Source organism: Gorilla gorilla, chromosome 13 (assembly GCF_029281585.2).
Source record: "Gorilla gorilla gorilla isolate KB3781 chromosome 13, NHGRI_mGorGor1-v2.1_pri, whole genome shotgun sequence".
Classification (NCBI taxonomy): Eukaryota; Metazoa; Chordata; class Mammalia; order Primates; family Hominidae; genus Gorilla; species Gorilla gorilla.
Genome location: NC_073237.2, coordinates 121,042,458 through 121,063,708, shown reverse-complemented (window position 1 = coordinate 121,063,708; position 21,251 = coordinate 121,042,458). Strand labels below are relative to the sequence as shown.

Genomic DNA, 21,251 nt, shown 5'->3' with positions numbered 1-21,251 from the left:
TAAGTAATTTTGCTCAAGTTCATATAGTTGCTAAGTAACAGCTGAGATTTTTACCCTCATTTAGCCCAAGCTCTTCATCACTACCTTTCCAGAAATCTATTTCCACAATGACTAGAACGCCAAAATTGTTCTTTCCAAAACTATTAGTAATCTTTTTTTTTTTTTTTTTAATCCTACCTTCTTTTCTGGCCTTGTCTCATGACTTTTTCACCATCTTTTTATGTGCTTTAGTCACAATTTCTGTTTTGTAAAAACACTGCTTCTTTGGCCTACACAACATACCATCCGTTCTCTATGCTTGGAATGCTTACTCTATTTCACCAAGGTAGTTACACATACCCTTGAAGTCTTTACTTATACATCACTTCCTCAAGGAAGTTCCCTGACCCTTCTTACCACCAAGACTGGATTGGTCCCTCCTATTATTTGCTCTCATAGTACCTTACTTTTATCTTCTGCAGAGCTGTTCACACTTGCAATTAGCTATTTGTTCATTAGAATTAGTTCTGCCTTTTACGTTATATACTTTTGTTTCTTCCATGTCTCCTGGCTCCTGTTGCAGTCCAGGTATACACTAGGTGTCCAATAAGTATTTGTTACCTTTTTCTTTCTGCACTTAGAGCATTCTTTCTCAGATCCATGCTTACGAATCATAAATGTGCATTCCTTGTTCTGATATCTGTTCCAAAAGTGGAATCCTCTTTCTTCCTTTGTGAAATTGCCCATTTCTTTCTTAGTACACTCCAGGCTCCTAATCTAGTCAGGAAAGTTTGGCATCATTCTTGACTCTTTGCTTTCTTTTCTGTTTGAGCCAGTTCTTTGGAAGGTGGTTCTGATATATCGATATGGAAAGATGGCCACAATATTTTAAGTGAAGAAAGATTTCAGGCCAGGTGCGGTGGCTCATGCCTATAATCCCAACACTTTGGGAGGCTGAGGCGGGTGGATCACTTGAGGTCAGGAGTTTGAGACCAGCCTGGGCCACATGGCAAAATCCTGTCTCTATTAAAAATACAAAAAATTATCCAGGCACGGTGGTATGTGCCTGTGGTCCCAGCTACTTGGGAGGCTGAGGTGGGCGAGTCACTTGAGGTCAGGAATTCGAGACAGCTTGGCCAACATGTCGAAACCACATCTCTACTAGAAATACAAAAATTAGCCAGGTGTGGTGGTGAGTGCCTGTTGTTCCAGCTACTTTGGAGGCTGAGGTGAGAGGATCAGTTGAACCCAGGAGGCAGAGGTTGCAGTGAGCCGAGATCACACCACTGCCCTCCAGCCTGGGTGACAGAGCGAGACTCCATCTCAAAAAAAAAAAAAAAAAAAAAGCTAGAGAACATTATGTATAATTTGTGGTGTTATTTTCTCTAAGTATAAATACATGCATTTTAAGTATCTTGAAATATCTGTGAGGCTATACACCGAACAGAATGATGGAAGGGGGTCAGCCAGTAGGCTTTTATTTTGAAAAACAAAAGCCAAAGTATGCCTTTTTGAGATAACCTTTCCTTTCATTCCACTCCTGTTGACTCAGTTCTACCCCTGCTAACTTGTGCAAGAAAGTTCTCTTTTTTTCTCTTTTCTTCCCCTCACTTCATCTGCTTAGTGACTCTTCCCAGTCTTGCTTTCATTGTCTCCTTGCTGAGTTTAGCATTTAAAATGGCTCTCTGTTGGACTAATTGACTTTGCGCCTTGCTCACAAGTCCTTCTGTAATATGTCCTTTTACCTTTTCAGTGCCATTCCTTATGACTCCGTAATACAGTCTCTGGACTATTCTCTTCCTGTCACCTATACATGCCATGTAATTTTTCTGTTACAGGTATTTATTTTGAGGCCCATCTGCAGAAAACACCCTTTAACTTACATAATTGTCTCCCTTCCTGTAGTACTTAGTTTTATCCAAGAGAAAACTTGGATTTGGGTTAATGAAATATATAATTGTTTCATTGGCATATTTAAAGACTATGTAATAGTCTGTAAATAAATAGCATGCTTGTTCAAGTGTACATTTTTCAAAGTACGTGTCAGACATTCTTTTCTAATGTTTTCAGAAATTTTGGAAATAATTGGTTAAAAATAAATGCCTAGAATGCACAGCATCTTGAAAAACAAGACTGCATGGAGTACCTTCTGTGTGTCTACCAGTCTCACAGAAAACTCTTCTATAAAGACCCCCTGGGGCCGGGCGCGGTGACTCATGCCTATAATCCCAGCAATTTGGGCGGCCGAGGCGGGCGGATCACTTGAGGTCAGGAGTCTGAGACCAGCCTGGCCAACATGGCTCTACTAAAAACACATCTCTTCTAAAAACACAAAAATTGACTGGGTGTGGTGGCGGGCCAGCTACTTGAGAGGCTGAGGCAGGAGAATCACTTGAACCCAGGAAGCAGAGGTTGCAGTGAGCCGAGATCGCATCACTGTACTCCAGCCTGGGAAACAGAGCAAGACTCTGTCTCAAAAAAACAAACAAACGAAAGAAAAACACACACAAAAAAACCTTTTGGTAATTTCTTTGGGTAGGTTTTAGTTTTTTAGAGAGCATAAATCCAAATCCATTCATTTCCATAAAACATCAGACACAATTTGATGTATATTTGGCCACCAAACATGGTGCAAAATTTTATGTAGTCTGGAGATACTTAAAAGCAGCACAAGTGTGACTGTACCTGTCTGCACTCAGCAGAATAGTGGCAATATCAGGTGGTGACACAAAAGGTTGGGCAATAGTTGAAAAGTGGATGACATGAAATGTGGTGGTGGGATGGGGGCAGGAAGCCGATGTTAAGCTAGTGAACTTTATTTACTTTGCTTCCAGCTTCCAGTGACCCAAAATCACCTCGTCTAGAGTAGGGCTCAGGAATTTGCCATTTTAAAAGCAACTCTAGATGATTCTGGTGTACAAGAAGTTTGGGAAACACTGGCTTGAACCTGATATTTTCTCTGAACTCTCCATAGTTTTCTTTAGATTTTTCTTTTGGCTTTGATTTCTCTTTCTGGTTCTTGTCTCATTACCCCATCGCTACTTCTTCCTAATTTGACAGGAAAGCCTTGTCAAATTAAGGCTTGCTTAATTGTCAAGGCTAATTTGACAAGACTCTTCTCTTACTGTCTTATTTGACTTTTGCTATGAGAATCTGCTTCTTCTTAGACTTAAGTGTATGATAAATTATTCATGACCAAGGGCCTTGTTTTTCTTTCTTTAGCATGGGATTTAGTGGCTTATCTCATGTTACAGGATTTAGAGAGTTGATACTACATTTAAATTTTTTGTTAAGAAAAATGTACATCTTCTATCTCACTTAGGTATTTTTCCTGTTTGAGGGACATGGTTTGCAAAGGTTAGAATGAATGAGCCTCATAGTTTTTGTCAAAAGAGAATATTGATGTACATCTGAATAATAACCAGAACATTCATATTAAGGCATACTATATAGCCATTTAAAAGAATGATGAGTACATAAGACTGTTGTGGAAGTCTATGATATATAGCTGAATAACAAAATAGATTATAGAACAATAGGTAAAAATGAGCTTATTTTTGTCTAAGCCACTCTCCCCCCAAAACGTGCAAAATTACAGCTATTTATCTGTGTATGTATGGATAAAGGTCTTCAAGGATATAAAATAAATTCTAGTTATGATATTTATTATCTTAATATCAATAAGTTTATTATAATTATACATGTTTTCCTCTGAGGAAATGGATTGCAGGTGATGATTGAAGGGATTTTCAATTTTTACTTTGTATATTTTTGTATTTTAATTTCTAAATAATAAGCATATGATTCTGTTTAGAAATTCTGAATGTACTGATTTTTAAAATGTGATGTGATATCCAGATATGTATTTAATTCTTCCTATAAAATATCATTTCCTTAAATCTAGACTATTGAAAAAGGAGAAAAGTACTAGGAATTTAGAGAACTTACTCCATGTTAGAACCAAGGAGAACAAGAAAAGCTTTAGCTAGTGTTTTGGAAACAGTAGCAGCTCCCACTCACAGCAGTAGCTGCTGCACTCAGGCGACTCTCTGCACATGCTTTTGCTTCCTTTGGGTTGTTTGGTCCGCAGTTTGCATTCATCGATCAGTGAGTTGATTCAGACTCAAACCCACCGACAGCAATGAATGTTGAGTGCAGCCATCAGTGTTTTCAGTTGGTGGGGTTGCCTTTGCCCTCCCTGGCTGACTCCTGGCTCTTCTTTTCCATCTCAGTTCTTTGAAGTCTGTGTGTCTGGCTTCTCCCTTAGTAACCAGCCATCTGCATGATTGAGAGCCCACACAGGTATCCATAACATTGACATTGGAGCTGGGAGGTTATTGCAGATTAGGAAACTGTGGTTCAGAGAAGGAAGGAGTGCTTGGAGAACCTCACAGGTAGCACTGTGCCACACAGGCAGTGCTTGCATATTAGTACCTGTAAACCACAGCTGAGGGACCTGCTTTTCCTCTTTGTTTTGAACCGAGAAGTATGAGTGCTTTTTTTGAGGTAAATTAGCAGATTATGTTGGAGTTTAATAATAACAGCTTACATATATTGAGCATTTGCTGTGGGCTAGTAATGGTACAAAGCACCTTATATATTATCTCATTGAGTCTCAAAACTCCATGATAGGTACTCTTAGCCTCTGTTTTATATATGAGAAAACTGAGACACTTGCTTAGGGGGTCAAACAACTAGTTAAGGGCTTGAGCCAAGATTCATCCCAGATCTGACTGACTCCAGGGCTAAGTTTTTGCTTGAATTTAGCAAACATTTAAATAAGCATATGTGGGGCTATGTGGGCACTAGTAAGGCAATAGCTCATGCTCTAACTGGGATATCAAAAATTAACCATATTAACTATAATTCAAAGTGAAATGTGATAAGAACTGTCACAATTGGATAATTTTGTGCTATTTTTGCTTATTAAATCCTCCCCTTGCCCCTAATTAAAAATTTTGAGAGGATGTGGGAGAAATGGGAGTAATTATTTAACTGGATTTTATTCCAAAACAAAATACATATTTTTAATAAATTTTTACTTGCTACGTCCTGTTTCTCACCAGAATGGTGCATATCTAGGAGACATGTAGGTACATTAGATATTATCATGGACCACTCCTTACCTTGTTGAAATGAAACACTTTTTTTGTAAAAACGAACAAATAATAATAATAATAAAACACACAACAGAAAGCAAGGAACAGTGAGCAGTAGGAATAAAATTCACTGGACCACATTTGGGGGATTGCAGGACCATTTCTGGTGAACTCATGTGACATGTGAAGGTACAGCTTGCTCTTTTGCTTCAGGAAATGTAGTGTCGTCTGTAAGGACCCCAAGGTACAGTCAACGGTCAGTGGTTTTTTCAAATCCCAAACTCACCGACAGCGTTGAATGTTCCTTGGAGTCCTCTGAAGCCTGGCCTGATAGCCCTTCTTCATTCTCCCATCCACATCCCAAGAACCAGTGAGCAGTGAGACCACTGCTGATGGATGCTCTCACATTCCTCTCTGGGTTTCAAGTCGAGAGTATTTAAATTATAAAATCAATTTGTGTGCAGCAGAGAACTAATGAACTGTGGGATAGACTGTGCAGTAATTTATACAAGCAGACTCAAATGAATGTCTGAGAAAATGTCTTTGAATGGTATTATTTTGTGATTCTAAAAATGTAAAATACCTGATTTTGCAGTAGTATTTTAATTGTTAAAGAACAAGGGTAAGAAATTAACATATATTGGGGATCTACTATATGCTAGGATTTGTATATTTTATCTCATTAAATTCTCAACAACCCACATTTTCCTGATGAAAAAACTTGAAGTGATTTGCCCAAAGTTACATTGCCAGGAGCCAAGGTTATAAGCCAGACTTTGAATACTGGACTTCAAGTTTCCAGTGCTCACTCATCATACTGCTTCTCTTGTCTACTACAGAACTTACTGTTGATATCTAGGAGTAGACCCATCACTGCAGAGCCAAAGTCAAACATGTAAATTTCTTCTACTTGTTTGCCTATAATAATAGCAGGTAGGTCTATAGGTGAGGTCATAGGGGAAGATGAAAAACCTCGACCTCCATGATTGATGATCTCCTTTGCTGAGATCCTGCATTACTAAGTTACCACAGAGGTGTTAGTGATAGTCCACAAGCTATTTTCCATATTGAAAAAGCAAAAAATAAACCAAAAACCCACCACCTAATATAAAGCTTGCATTTCTTCTTAGTTAAGAACACAGAGTGTAACTAAAATGTCAGATGTCATTTGTTCTGGCTGAAACGATACCAGTACATTATAGGACATAGTGGTTATTTTTGATTCTGTTGAATGTCTGTGATGAAAAATTTGAAAAATGAATTAATAATATGAATCTTCAGAATATGTGATTTACAATGGGACGGATCTAGGAATACTTAATAGGAAAAGGGCTTACAGAACTGCCTGCTGAATTGAAGTTAATCTCTAATTGGGGATAGTTATTACTATTTGCTTTAGGTTTAAATACTAAAGGCTGACTGGTCTCAAATTCATTTTTAAAGCAGCCAAATGGTACATGTTAAAAGAAAAAATATCAACGACTGAGATTTAGGTTTGAATGTAAACTGTTTACCTTCTACATCAGTTTAATTTACCCTCTATCAAAACTCTGCATTAGCCAGCTTCGTTGAGTTTTCAGTGTTATGACAGTAAATTGTATACACACACAAAAAATCAGGCAACTGTAACTGTGTAATATGTTTAAAACTTTTTAATGGGTTTATTTTAAAAAGTCTTCCTCTTGGTCCAATAATATAAAGAGATGTCAAGCCTTATACTATTTGGATAAATATTTAGACTTTAAAAAAATACTTATTTTGACTTCACCAAACCTTTAGATGCTTACAAAATATTATTCCTTAAATTCATAGCATTCTAAAAAGAATGCTTTTCACAGACTTGAAAAATTGCAGAAAGGTAGGTTTCTGGAATGACATGGGGTGTTGCCCACTGTATTTGAAATAATTGTGTATCATGGCATAATGGCCTTCATCATCCTCATTCCTTTAAGTTCTTTAGTTTTTATCATCAAGCAAGTTTGAGCACACATTTGGGTTTTTTAAGTGAGTTTGGCTAAGGGGTTTATATACTCAGTGCAAGAATAGAGTCTAAGGGTTAAAAAAAAGTTAAGGGTTGAATTAGCTAAGAGTGACCAGGCAGGGTGGCACATGTAATCCCAGCACTTTCGGAGGCTGAGGAGGGAGGCTTCCTTAAGCCCAAGAGTTTGAGGTTACAGTGAGCTGTGATCCACCACTGCACTCCAGCCTGGGTGACAGAGTGAGAATCTGTCTCTAAAAAAAAAATTATAGGCTGACATTTAACAAGCCAATCCAACTATTTAACTCTTGATTTAGATTGGTTTTGAGTTTGTTAGAACTCACCATGCCATTCCTTCATTTCACATACCTCCTTTCTTTTCCAGAGAAACCACGAAATATTGGTGGTTTCCAATATTCCAGAGAAACCATGAAATATTGAAACCCACATGTCTCCAACATGGGGGTGTAAATGTTTTCATAGTCTTCCTGGGACTTCTTGATATACTTGGAAGAAATAAGCATAAACTCAATAAAACAATGTATCTGGATGATTAGTAGCATGTTTGCTTCAGCAGCACATATACTAAAATTGAATGATTAGTAGCTAATAGAAGAGGAGTCATCGTCTCAGGTGCCGTCTGCCTAGGCGTTTCCCAAGCACCATGCAGGAAGCATCACTATAAGTGTTTGGGGGTAATGCTGCTATCCTTGAGGATAAATTCTTAAGTTATGAAGATAACAACAGCATGTCAGTGTGAATTCATGTTTCTTTTTGCCAAACTCTGCTAGTTTTCTGATTCATCCTTTTACTGATTCGGCAGTAGAATCCTAGGGATTGTTTTTCCTATATATAAAACCCTTGCCATCCTGGAGCCCAGTATCTGACTAGGGAGCTACACGTAAACATAACTGATGACAAAGAGGATGCCTGGTGGATTGGTGTGAACTATATTAAGGGAGAACAGAGAAAAGAGGGGTTAATTCTGCCTACAAGTGCCAGGAAAGGTATATCTAAGTAGGTTAACCTGGTTTGAGCTTTAAAAGGTTAGTTGAATTTTTACTAGACAGAGAAAGGGGGCTAATTCCAATGGAAAACCATGCACAGGAAATCTTAGAGGCAGAAATGTTTAATGGTGAGTAGTGAGATTAACATCTCAGAGTGTCAGTTAACTCATCTTTAAAATGTGAGACAAGTAGCACTTGCCCTTCCTGCACACACAGCCGTGAAAATCCAATAAGGTTATGTATCTGAAAGAGCATGCAAATGTAGTTGCTTCTCTTGTCTCCCACTGCTTTTGTTTCATATGTGCGAGAATAGAATAAATGAAGTACCTTATTATAATAAACTTTTCCAAATTGGATGATTCTTTGGCCTTCTTGCTTTTTTCCCTTTAAAATGACCATAGTTAAAAAATTTCATGTATTAAATGTTTGGAGAAGCAGTATTTACAGCATAGTAAAGAGCAGATTTTGGAGCCAGAATCGTGACTTTGAATTTTACTAGCTATGTGATCTTTGACAAATTACTTAACCTCTCCATTTCTTTGCTTCCTTATCTATAAAATGGAGATTTCTATGTTATTTTAAAGGTATTTAAGTTGTTAAAATAATTTACAACTATTATTTCTATGTTAGTAAATAAAATTGCTTGTTTTCCCCAGTATTTGGCTTCCAGGCCATATATGCTAATAAAAAACCTGTTCTTTTATAGTTAAAACAATCTCTGACTAGCTGTTGTATTGTATGTGTACATATATGTGTTTTAAGGACATATTTGAAATTAATGCTCTACCACTTTTTTGGTAAGGTTTTCATTTCCCATAACGTTTTAGTTTCCTGAGTCTATAAAATGAGAATATTAGTACCTTCTTCATTGATTGTGAGGATTAAATTAGATAACATTATTTAAAACTCTCCCTATCTAATTAAATTAGATAATATTATTTTAAAATCCACTATGGATTCTCTCCCTAAATACATGTACGTAAACACATTTTGAAAGCAGTTTCAATTATGGAATCCAAGAACTCATTTATCACCTCCTTGGTGGGTTTGTCTGTGAACTTCAGATTAAGAAATTCTGACCATAGCTATAGAGCAGGATTTCTCAATCTAGTCTTGTCACTGATAAGATGTTACTTTTTTTGGAAGCTTTGATCTCCATCTTGTTACGAGTGGCTACTTGGCCAGTAGCAGTGAATACTCTTGCCATCACCTTTCCCTGAAGCATAACGTATAACCCAGTAGCGATGGTTCCAGGAAAAGTAATTATTTAGACTTCACCAAGTTCTGTAGTAATTGCAGATACCAACCATTGATTGGTAACTCTGTGCTTACACAATTATAGTAGTTCCTCATTATATGCGTTTTCGCTTTCTGTGGTTTCAGTTACTTTCAAAAATAGGTGAGTACGGTACAATAAGATATTCTGAGAGAGAGACCACATTCACATAACTTTTTTTTTTTTTTTTTTTAAAGACAGGGTCTCTTGCTGTGTTGCCCAGGCTGAAGTGCAGTGGTGCAGTCACAGCTCACTGTATCCTGAAACTCCTGGGCTCAAGTAATCCTCCCGCCTCAGCCTCCTGAGTAGCTAGAACTACAGGTGCATGCCACCATGCCTGACTGATTTAGAAATTTTTTTTTGTACAGACAGGGTCTCACTATGTTCCCCAGGCTGGTCTCAAACTCCATGCCTCAAACAGTCCTCCCACCTAGGCCTCCCAAAGTGGTGAGATTCCAGGCATGAGCCACTGTGCCCAGCCAACTTATACCATATTGTTTTAATTGTTCCATTTTATTATCAGTTATTGTTACTGTCTTACTGTGCCTAATTTATAAATTAAACTTTACCATAGGTATGTATGTATAGGCAGAAACATAATATATATGGACTTGTGTACTATTCGAAGTTTCAGGCGTCTGCTGGGAGTCTTGGAACAGATCCTCTTCTAAAAGAAATTGTCAAATGAGAAGTTATACAAATATTTGAATGCATTTAGCTATCTTATTTTGCAAGTTTCCCATCTGCCCCCACTTTCCCAGCAACCATTTGGTTTGCATCTGATCCCAGCACTTTGACTACTAATTCTGGTTTTAAGTTAGGCCAAAATAATGTGTTGTTTTAAGGTACTGGTCATAAAGGAGCCTGCTGAATCTAGAGTGTTTACTTGAGTGTTAGGAAGGAGAAAAAAAGAGAATCTCAAAGGTTAAGTTGTATATGGGATAATGGTCATTCTTATATTTAGTCTGCTTAAGGTTTTACCAAGGAGTTGAGAGGTAGAATTAGAAATTTAAACTCAGTAGCTTGGAACATTTTAAAATTTTACATGGCAACTTTATATCAGGTTACTTTAGCTGTTTGGGATGTTGGGGGCATGGTGGCTGATGTATAATCCCAGCACTTTGGGAGTTGAGATAGGGGTATCACTTGAGGCCAGGAGTTTGAGACCAGCCTGGGCAACATAGCAAGACCTTGTCTCTACCAATAAATAAATAAATACATAAATAAATAAATAAATAAATAAATAAATAAATAATTAGCTGGCTGTGGTGGTGTGTGCCTGTAGTCCCAGCTACTTAGGAGGCTGAGGTGGAGGATTGCTTGAGTTCAGGAGTTTGAGGCTACAGTGAGCTCTAATTGTGCCGCCACTTCACTCTAGCCTGAGTGACAGAGTGTGACCTGACCTGATCTCTTGAAAGAAAAAAAAAAAAAGGATGTGGACAAGCCAAGTAACTGAGATAGCAAATTGGCCTAGTGCTAGGGCAGTATTTCTCTTCACATGGGACACATACTTCAAAGCCTTTCAAAATATCTTGGCCTGGCACAGTGGCTCATGCCTGTAATCCCAGCACTTTAGGTGGCCGAGGAGGGAGGTATTGCTTGAGCCCAGGATTTCAAGACCAGCCTGGGCAACATGGCAAGACCCCCATCTCTACAAAAAATAAAAAATTAGCTGAGTGTGGCGGTGTGTGCCTGTGGCTCCAGCTACTCAGGAGGCTGAGGCAGGAGGATCAGTTGAACCCAGGAGGTTGAGGCTGCAGTCAGCCGTGTTTGTGCCACTGCACTCCAGCCTGGGGAACACAGAGTGACCCTGTCACAAAAAAAAAAAAAAAAAAAAAAGAAGCACGTGATTTCTCCATCCCCTAGTTGCAGTGACTTCACATGTTTGAGGTATTACTATTTTAGATTATTTTGCAAACCCACAGGAAGCAGGACTCGTTTTTTTTCATGGTAAATCAGGATATTTGTAATCAGTGAAAAACTCTTCTGAGTTACTCTACCAGCGATTATTGTTCAAGTTAAGCTGAAATAATAAGTTGGGAATATAAAGCTGTAAAAGCAACAGGAACCAATATCATGCAGTAGGTGATATTCATGGAAATTGAAGAATGAACTGGAGAGAATCTTGGTTTGTATTGTAGTGTGTGAAAAGTGTTGGCCGACATTTTAAAAGTTCTTTAAAGCCAATAGGCGTGTGTTTTGCAACAACCAGTTAATGAAATAAACAAGAACAGTTACCAAAGAACTCAATCTTTCCTTTTTTACAATTATGAAGCGCAGATGATGTATCAGTGATAAAAGACTATTTCTTCCTCTGACTTATTTTTGTTTATTGGGTTAATTTTAATCTTATAGTAATTTATACTTTGAAAACTTGAGCTCTGTTCTTAGAAAGTTTATTATTGCCTCAGGTAGAGTATAGATTTGTGTTAATGCTTTGTAAGTTATTGGTAAGTAGACATTCATTTCATAACTATTTTGAGTTATTCATAACAGGGAAAATGCTTTTTAATGTTGCCTTTCTTGGTTATTTCCAGCAGATAGTTGAGTTTTTCCAAAATATGATGTCTTAAAACTTTTATTTAAAAATGTGTGTTCTGTAGAAAAACTATGCTTAGATCTACCTCATACTTTCATAAATGAAATAATACTGTACTAGTTTGGGCAAACTATTGATACTTGGTTTATTGTTTTTGGACTTATCTCTCCATTGCTAAGCTGAAATTGACAATGCCGATGTTTGAGTGGGAATGCTAATCATGAATGGGGAAAAAATTCTGGGTTGAATAAATAGAAAATAAGTTTCAACCTACAATTTTATAACTTTCAGACTATCAGGAGTGTTAGAGGTCATTTAGTCTCATGGTTTCCAAACCTGACTTTGCATCAGAATTAAAAGTGTAGGCTGGGCACAGTGGCTCACACCTGTAATCTCAGTACTTTGGGAGTCCACAGCAAGAGGATCACTTGGGCCCAGGAGTTTGAGACCAGCCAGGGCAACATAAGGAGACCCCATCTCTACTAAAAATTGAAAAAATTAGCCCGGCATTGTGATGTCTGCCAGTAGTTCTAGCTACACAGGAGGCTGAGGTGGCAATATTGGCTTGAGCCCAAGACTTGGTCAAAGCTGCAGTGAGCTGTGCTTGTGCAACTGCACTCCAGCCTGGGCGACGGAGTGAGACCCTGTCTCCCCCAACTCCTCCCAGAAAAAGTGGTAGCGATGGGAAATGTAGCCTGCTAAAAGTGCAGATTCCTGGGCATCACCCCAGACTTAGTAAATCAGCTTTTCTAGGAGTAAATTCTGTATTTTTCAAAAGCGTTCATATTATTCTGGTGCGGTAATTTAAAAAGTGGACATTTGGGAATCTCTTATTTAGGCTAAATATCTTAATTTAACAGATGAAGAAACAGATTTAGAAGGGAAATGAAGATTCTAAGTCACACAGCAGGGTCAGAATTGAAATCTTTGACTACATGTATGTGTGTTTATCATAATAATTATACCACTCTGTCTCTTCATCATGAAAAAGAATTTTTTTTTTTTTGGCAGAAGTTTCCTATTGGCCATCTGCAAGATAGATGATAGCCTTCAAGTCAAAATCTGCCTGATGAGTCAAACATCTTAGCCTCAGGGATGCACCCAAAACTATTGTAAATGGACCATTGACTTGGATTTGGGAGGCTTTCCTGAAGCATTTAACTAAGTAAGCAGTACTGAGTGGTGTTGGGTTAAAATCCGTCCGTGGTATGAAATGAGAAATAGCTGTAAAGTGATCTAAACTCTGTGATGGTCCTCCAGGGTCTGACATTTATCAGCTGCTGCTACACTTTACCGCTTTTCTTTAATCAAAGATGACTACCACTGGATGGAAGAGGCTCGAGGAACCCCTGGCTGCTCTCTGGGGAGGAATTTATTTTAATTGCCAGTGAGAAGGTAGGAATGATTTTAATAAAGATCAAGAACCTCCTAATCCACTTCAGCTTGGGCTCCTGGCCAAGTGTCCATCCTCAGGAGAGAGTTGGTGTCAGCTGCTGCCTTGTGTCTTGAAGGTATTTCAGAAAAGCCAAAGGCATTACAGAAGACTTTCCTGAGTTGACAGGCAAGAGTGGCACCAGGAATCAAGGGCTGACACATGTCATCAGCCTGGAAAAAGTGGAGCTTGGACACTAATGATGGCTCTTGGTGAACACTCAGTGTGATAAAGCCAAGAGGACTTGGCTTGGGGTTTAGTTTGCACAGGCAGGGAGTTAGAGCTTAGAGAACACCTGCCAAGAGTTTTCACTGTCCCGGCTGTTGGTGATGCATCCTTCATCCTTGACTTCTGTCACTGCTTTTTAGTGGGTGATGGTAGAGATGCTGGATGGGTAAGGAAGAGAGGCAGCTTGGTCATACCTGGCACATCTCCCTATTTGCTTGTTTTCTTGCTGTTGTCTGTGTAGAACTAAATTCGTATGGCGATACTCGAGGCTACTGTTTTGTTCTGTCTATATTTGAAGGCACACTGGGCAAAAGTCACAGGTGCTCTATTTCCAAAAATGCCACTTTGCTAGTATCCACACAAATGTTTTGATTGGCAGTTGTGAGACTTTTTTGCTAATACATCTATTAGAAGTACTGTTTTCAAATCCTGGTTCTGCCATTTAGTAGCCGTGTGACTTTTGGCAAGTGGTTTAACCTCAGGTTTTCATCTGTAAAATGAAGGTTAGTAAGTAATTGTATTTATTTTTATTTTTTTATTTTTGAGATGGAGTTTCACTCTTGTTGCCCAAGCTGGAGTGCAATGGTGCGATCTTGGCTCACTGCAACCTCCACCTCCTGGGTTCAAGTGATTCTCCTGCCTCAGCCTCCTGAGTAGTTGGGATTACAGGTGATGCCACCATGCCCAGGTAATTTTTGTATCTTTAGTAGAGATGGGATTTCACCATGTTGACCAGGCTGGTCTTGAACTCCTGACCTCAGGTGATCCACCTGCCTTGGCCTCCCAAAGTGCTGGGATTACAGGCATGAGCCACCACACCCGGCAGCAATTGTATTTATATCAGAGTGGTGAGAATTAAGTGAGAGCAGGAATGAAAAACACCTGGCATATAATATTCAAATTTGTTACTATTATTGTAATTACTTGACCAAACTTCCAGCTTACTGTAAAGAATGGAACGAGGGGTTTCTAAATTATCATCTTAGTAAGCAGAGGAATTGTGATGTAGAAAGAACATAAAATTGAAGTCAGGAGATTCAAATTCAAGTCTTGTTTTGTCTTGTCTTTTCCTTTTCCTTTTCCCTTTCCCTTTCCCTTCCTTTCTTTTCTTTTCTTTCTTGGAGGGTCTCACTCTATGCCCCAGGCTGGAGTGCAGTGTCGTGATCCCAGCTCACTGCAGCCTCAACCTCCTGAGCTCAAGTGATCCTCCCACCTCAGCTTCCCAAGTTACTGGGATCGCAAGTATACACCACCATGTCTAATTTTTAAATTTTTTGCAGAGATAGGGTCTCATTGTGTTGCCTAGGCTGGTCTTGAGCTCCTGGACTCAAGCGATCCTCCCACCTTAGCTTCCCAGAATGCTGGGATTACAGGCGTGAGCCACTGTGCCAGTCCTTGGATTCAAGTCTTGACTGTGCTATATGTTACTTCAATTTCCATACTTTTTCATAAAAAATTATACCAGCCCAAACCAAACAGAATCAGGACCCCTAAGATCTCTTGCCAAACAAAGAATCATTGTCCATAGAGCAATGTTTTTCAAACTTTCTGGTCCCAGTGACCCCCTTAACATTCATAAAAATCATTGAGATTCCCAAGAGCTTTTATTTATACGGGCTATAGCTACTTTCTAGAAATTAAACAGAGAAACTTAAAAATATTTTAATTCATTTAAAGATTAAATAAAAATGATAAACCATTATAAACATAAGTAACATTTTAAAATAAAGCTGTAAAAATAGCTATTTTTTAAAAAATTGGTGAGAAGAATGACATTGTTTTACATTTTTGCAGATCTCTTTAATGTCTGACTTCATAAAGGATAGCTGAATTCTCATATCTGCATGTATCTGTTACAATATACTGTTTGGGTTAAAGTATATGAAGAAATTCTGGTTTTACGTAGATATATAAAAAAAGATTTTTTTATAGTCAGTTCAGACAATTTTGCATATTCTTCTTTTGATACCGTACTAGATCTTAATACTTGGTAGTTTTAAGGTTAGTTGCGGCCAGGCGCGATGGCTGATGCCTGTATTCCCAGCACTTTGGGAGGCCGAGGTGGGTGGATCATCTGAGGTCAGGAGTTCGAGACCAGCCTGGCCGACATGGTGAAACCCTGTCTCTACTAAAAATACAAAAAGGAAAAATTAGCCAGGCATGGTGGTGGGCGCCTGTAGTCCCAGCTACTCGGGAGGCTGAGGCAGGAGAATCGCTTGAACCCAGGAGGTGGAGGTTGCAGTGAGCCAAGATCATGTCATTGCACTCCAGCCTGGGCGACAAGAGCAAAACTCCCTCTCAAAACAAAACAAAACAAAAAAAAAAAACAAAGGTTAGTTGCGGTATGGAATCAGAAACTGTATCAATGAACTTTTCATACTCGATTTTATTAAAATTCATTTGTCTATCTTGCATTTTTCATGGATCTTTTACCCAAGCATGATTTTGTGACGTCATACATTGGTCATTTGGAAAATACTTGTTCACTGAGTTATGCGGATTTTCTAAATATTGACACATTTCATAATATCAAAAAATTAAGTTTGTAAATATCATTGAACTCATCAGATACATCTTTAAATATTTGGAATCTGTGAAGCTCACAGTGACAGATAAAAATATCCCAAAATTCTAATTTTGGCTTAAAAGCTCAAATGTTGGGCTGAGTGTGGTGGCTCACGCCTGTAATCCCAGCACTTTGGGAGACCGAGGTGGGCAGATCACAAGGTCAGTAGTTCAAGACCAGCCTGACCAACATAATGAAAACCCGTCTCTACTAAAAATACAAAAATTAGCTAGGTGTGGTGGCATGCACCTGTAGTCCCAGCTACTCAGGAGGCTGAGGCAGGAGAATTGCCTGAACCCGGAAGGTGGAGGTTGCAGTGAGCTGAGACCACACCATTGCACTCCAGCCTGGATGACAGAGTGAGACTCCATCTCAAAAAAAAAAAAAAAAAGCTCAAATGTTATCATTGGCAACAAATACTGTCACTTGTTTTCCTTGAAGTGACATGCTCACTTGGTTCATTTTCAAGAAAATATCCATCAGATACCCAAGTGTGAATAACCACAATTTGTTTAGTAAGTAAAATGATAGTCAGTGAAAAAAATGGGCTAGTTCAGCTTACAACGTAACAATAACTCCAGTGCTGCTTCTTGAAGCAGCCAGTGTGCAGAAGTGCTTTATGTGTACCTACTGTTTTGTCACACAGAATATTTTAAAAGATGTTTGCTCAGGGTCAAGATTGAATAAAATCACTAAATCTTACTGCCTCATGAAGGACATTATTAAGTTAAAATGGCTTTCCCTCCTTTTTTCTGTAGTGTGTGACAGTGACAAATACAGTGACTACTGGTACATTTTGGTGCCACTACTAAATTACTGCCAAGGGCAGCAGTTTAACCCAGCATTGACTTTGTACCATCATCACAAATGTCAACATAGTGAAAAAGGCAAATAATGTCTTAGAGTTAGTATGGAAATAGTTTTGACTTTTCAGACTCCCAGGAAGAGTCTGGGAGACATATGTGGGCCATACTTTGAGAACCACTGCTTTGGAGTTCATATGTTAGGAAACTCTAGGCAAATGGTGGGAAACTCTCGTAGTCCTTTCAGAGCTAACATTTATGGCTGCAGTGGGCTATAGCAGAGGAGACAAACCGTGTATTGTTTTGGCATCCCCCTGGAGCTTTACCATAGTATTTAAGGGCTCGTTTGCACAGTGGAGCTCAATAAAGGTTGATCTATCAATGCTTATTGCCTAAATATTTAGCGACTTCATTTTTCCTCTGTACTTTGTACACTCCGTTTTTGTGTGTGTGTGTTCACACTGTAAACACTATGTATTTTCTGAGTCTCACTGATCCCTCTGCTCAAGGTTATCTTTTTATAATTAAGTCAGTTCAGTTTATTTAATAGGTATTGATTGGACAATATTGTTACTATGTGGGTTTTATTCTGATTGTGGGGGAATAAGAAGTAAATCACATGGCATTTGCTTTTTTATGGTTTTGGGAAAATGAGCAGTTATACAGCATGCCAAACAGTGTCCAGATGCAGAGGTTAATAGTGCCTGGTGCAGGGTTCAGCATTTAGTAGCTATTTGTAAGAAATAGCTCCTTTTTTGGAACATTCTTTCAATGTCACACATCACGATTTACATATACATACATAAACACACACACACACACATATATACATACAGACACATAAACACATTTGACTATATGTATAATTACATATAATGTATAACTCATAATTTCCTTTTGAGATATAAATAACCACCCTATAATCTTGTCTGTTTTGGAAGTTGCAATAGGCATCCTTAATTTTGGTGGGTGTTAGGTCTTTTTTTAAACTCTTACTTTTTTTTTCTCTTTGAGATGGAATCTCTCTCCATTGTCCAGGCTGGAGTGCAGTGGTATGAGCTTGGCTCACTGCAACCACCACCTCCCTGGTTCAAGCTATCCTCCTACCTTAGCCACCCATGAAGCTGAGATTAAAGGCATTCGCCACCATGACCAGCTAATTTTTTTTTTGTATTTTTAGTAGAGATGGGGTTTTACCATGTTGGCCAGGCTGGTCTCGAACTCCTGACCTCAAGTGATCCACTGCTTTGGCCCTCAAAGTGCTGGAATTACAGGCATCAGCCACTGTGCCCAGCCTTTTTTCAAACTCTTAAGATTTGAAAAGCAATGAAAAATGCTTTTGTTTATACTGCTAATGTTATACTGCAAGCAATTGTGTCATTGTTAAATAGTACCCTCTTTGGCTCCCTACGGATGGTTTTATGACAAGATAATCGGGGCAGGTGCGGACCTGCTGAGTTGAGTTGATACTACATTTAGTTTTTAGATTAAGGCAGATAGAAAAAGTTGTACAGGTCTAGCTTGCTAGTCGTTTTAACATAGGAAGTAGTCAGTTTACAGCTTAACAAATCAGTTTGGAGAACAAAGCATCCATAAGATGTCAGTCACAATATAGCCAGTAACTGGCAGGTGATTATCGATGTCTCCAACATGAACACTGATCAGAAGCAACCAGTTATGAAAATTGCTCTATTTTTGTACAGTCTCTGTGAGATTAACTTCAAGAGTAACATGTATATATAAGGAACTAACTATAAATACCTAGCTAGTATCTTGAATGGGAACTTGAGGTGAGGATAGAGGACAGAGAATTGTAAGTTCTTTATAAGCCACATGCAAAATGGGGGCCTTTTCTTTTATTTGTAGAGACAGGGGTCTTGCTGTGTTGCTTAGGCTAGTTTCTAAGCAATCCTCCTACCTCAGCCTCCTGAGTAGCTGGGATTATAGGCACGAACCACCGGGGCCAGCTGCTTTTCTTCCTAGAATGCCCTCAGCATAACTTTTTTGCTTCTAGAAAGTTATTAGGACTGGGTCGCTCCCTTTTGGGGCTTTCTTACTACTTTCTTAAAATTTTATTTCCTGAGTGAGGTCTTAACTAGGCTATATGAAAGCAAACTGATTAAAAGAATTTATCCAAATATCCCCTTTGTAACTCGTCCAGGGATATTCAATTATATAAATGAACTAGAGAGAGTTTGACTGTTAGAAGCAGATCCTTATTTGTGCTGCTCCAGGATTTGGAAGTGAGGGGAGGGGGAGCATTTCTCTCAAATCATAACTTAGTCCAGGTAAGTCTGAGGAGGTGAGGTAAGAACAGTAACAGCCTTTCTTTGTATTATCTTAGTAAATGCTTCCAACAACCTTTCTGATAAGGTGGTGGTTATTGCATTTGTTATTACACTTACATCTTCTGTCTCACTCCATTGTTCTCCAGTTGTCCCCAGAAATGCTTGGTTTACATGAGCATATCAACAGTGGTGCACATTGCTAAATATGTCACATCAGCTAGGTTGTGTCATTTGATTGAAATACAAAGTTATACAGTTAATGAAGGGTGATGATATGTACATTATTCAGACTTAGGACGTTACTCCAAGAGAAAGTGGTGATTAGGGTTCTCTTTGTATGTATATACTGGGGCTAAGATCGTGTAGGAATCTAGCTCTTTTAGGAAGGTTGTCAGCTTCTAGGCATGGGAGCATGGCCTTAAAATGGTTGTGAACTTTAAGGAAAATGCAGTTGGAATGGGATTTACTCAGATACCTACTGACAGTCAATAAAAACATATAGGTTTAAATATTCAGCCAAATATTCTCTCAAAACTGATTTAGAAATCTATACTCATTACAGGCTTTTTTCAAGAAACAGTCTAGTGTATTTTTTTTAGGATTTGTTTAAGTCAAAATAAATTCCATGTTTCCCTTTGTTCTCTTTTACGGTAGCATTCTCAGTCTTCTGTCCCTTTAAAAATGTCGGGAAGCTTGTATGCATTCTAAATTGTAAGGTCTTTTGCGTGTTACATAGACTTTCTCTGTTTCATGGGGTCACTGTAGCCAAAATACTTATGATTGAAATAGACATTGGCAAACTATAAAGAAAACAGGAAAGTAAAGGCTGGATTTGATTATTAGTGGTGAAAGGAATACTATCTGAGATTAGAATGATAAGTATGTTTTGGAGAGAAAGGTCACGAGGGAATCCTGTGGGCTGCAATAAATGTGTGCCCATAGCTTGATCTGGATAGTAGTTAACATATATAATACATATGAAAAAACTTTATCAGACTTAAGATTTGTTTACCTTAACCATATGTAAATTATATCTCAAAAGGTAAAATAAGGCCAGGCATAGTGGCTCATGCTTGTAATCCTAGCACTTTGGGAGGCTGAAGCAAGCAGATAGATGGCTTGAGCTCAGGAGTTTGAGACTAGCCTGGGTAACATGATGAAACCCCATCTCTACAAAAAAATACAAAAATTAGCCAGTATGGTGGTGCCCACCTGTAGTCCCAGCTACTTGTGGGGCTGAGGCAGGAGGATCACTTGAACATGAGAGGTTGAGGCTGCAGTGAGCTGAGATCAAGCCACTGCACTCCAACCTGCGTGACAAAGTGAGACTCTGTCTCCAGAAGAAAGGAAACAGTAATAATAATTTGGAAGTAAAGCTTGGTAGTTACTATACTATTTTGACCATACATGAAAATTTGAAATATTTCATGATAGGAAACATAATCCTATCACTCTAAACATGTCAAATTATATATCTAGTTTATGAGCACTAAGGCCTTTTTTTTTTCTTCTTTTACCTGTTATTTTTGAGATTTGGAATTTTTATGTTTTTCTTGGATGCTACTGGAGGGAAATAGAGAATGAAGTCTTGTTTGTGTGGTATCAGTTGTTGAAAGGGACAAACGCAGTTTTGATCTTGAAACTAGCTTATGTGTAAATTCTTTTCAGTCTTGAATATGAGTGAAGTAAAGGTGACCACTTAGCTCTGTTAAGTATATGATTGCTCTAGTCACGAATTTTAAAGGTTCTATCGTTCATAAGTTTGTCTAGTACTTATTGAGGACTTGCCATATATCTGATATTGTGAGAAGAACTGTCCCAAATGGTGACATTACTATTTCATTTTGCATTTGAGGTTACTGAGGATCTGGATACTTAAACTTCCAATGTCAGAATATAAACAAGAAAGTAATCATCACTCTGTAAACTGACTCTTTATTGCCACAAATGGATTATCACTACTTTAGGAGAGATCCTGTTTTTGAAGTCTACTGTTTTAGAAGTCTTTTTAGAGCTTGTACTAAGTGGCCTTTAAAAATCTCATAATAATTTCTAA

At 38.4% G+C, this 21,251-nt stretch overlaps 1 protein-coding gene and 1 non-coding gene across 9 annotated transcripts in view; one reads left to right on the top strand and one right to left on the bottom strand.

Annotated features, from left to right (window-relative positions):
* The window catches only part of NR6A1 (nuclear receptor subfamily 6 group A member 1), a 255,466-nt gene that overhangs the window by 73,493 nt on the left and 160,722 nt on the right, over nucleotides 1-21,251 (top strand). The window lies entirely within an intron of this gene.
* On the bottom strand, nucleotides 5,310-5,419 carry MIR181A-2 (microRNA mir-181a-2). Its single transcript, NR_106245.1, has one exon. It is a non-coding gene; the product is annotated as a microRNA mir-181a-2 (primary transcript).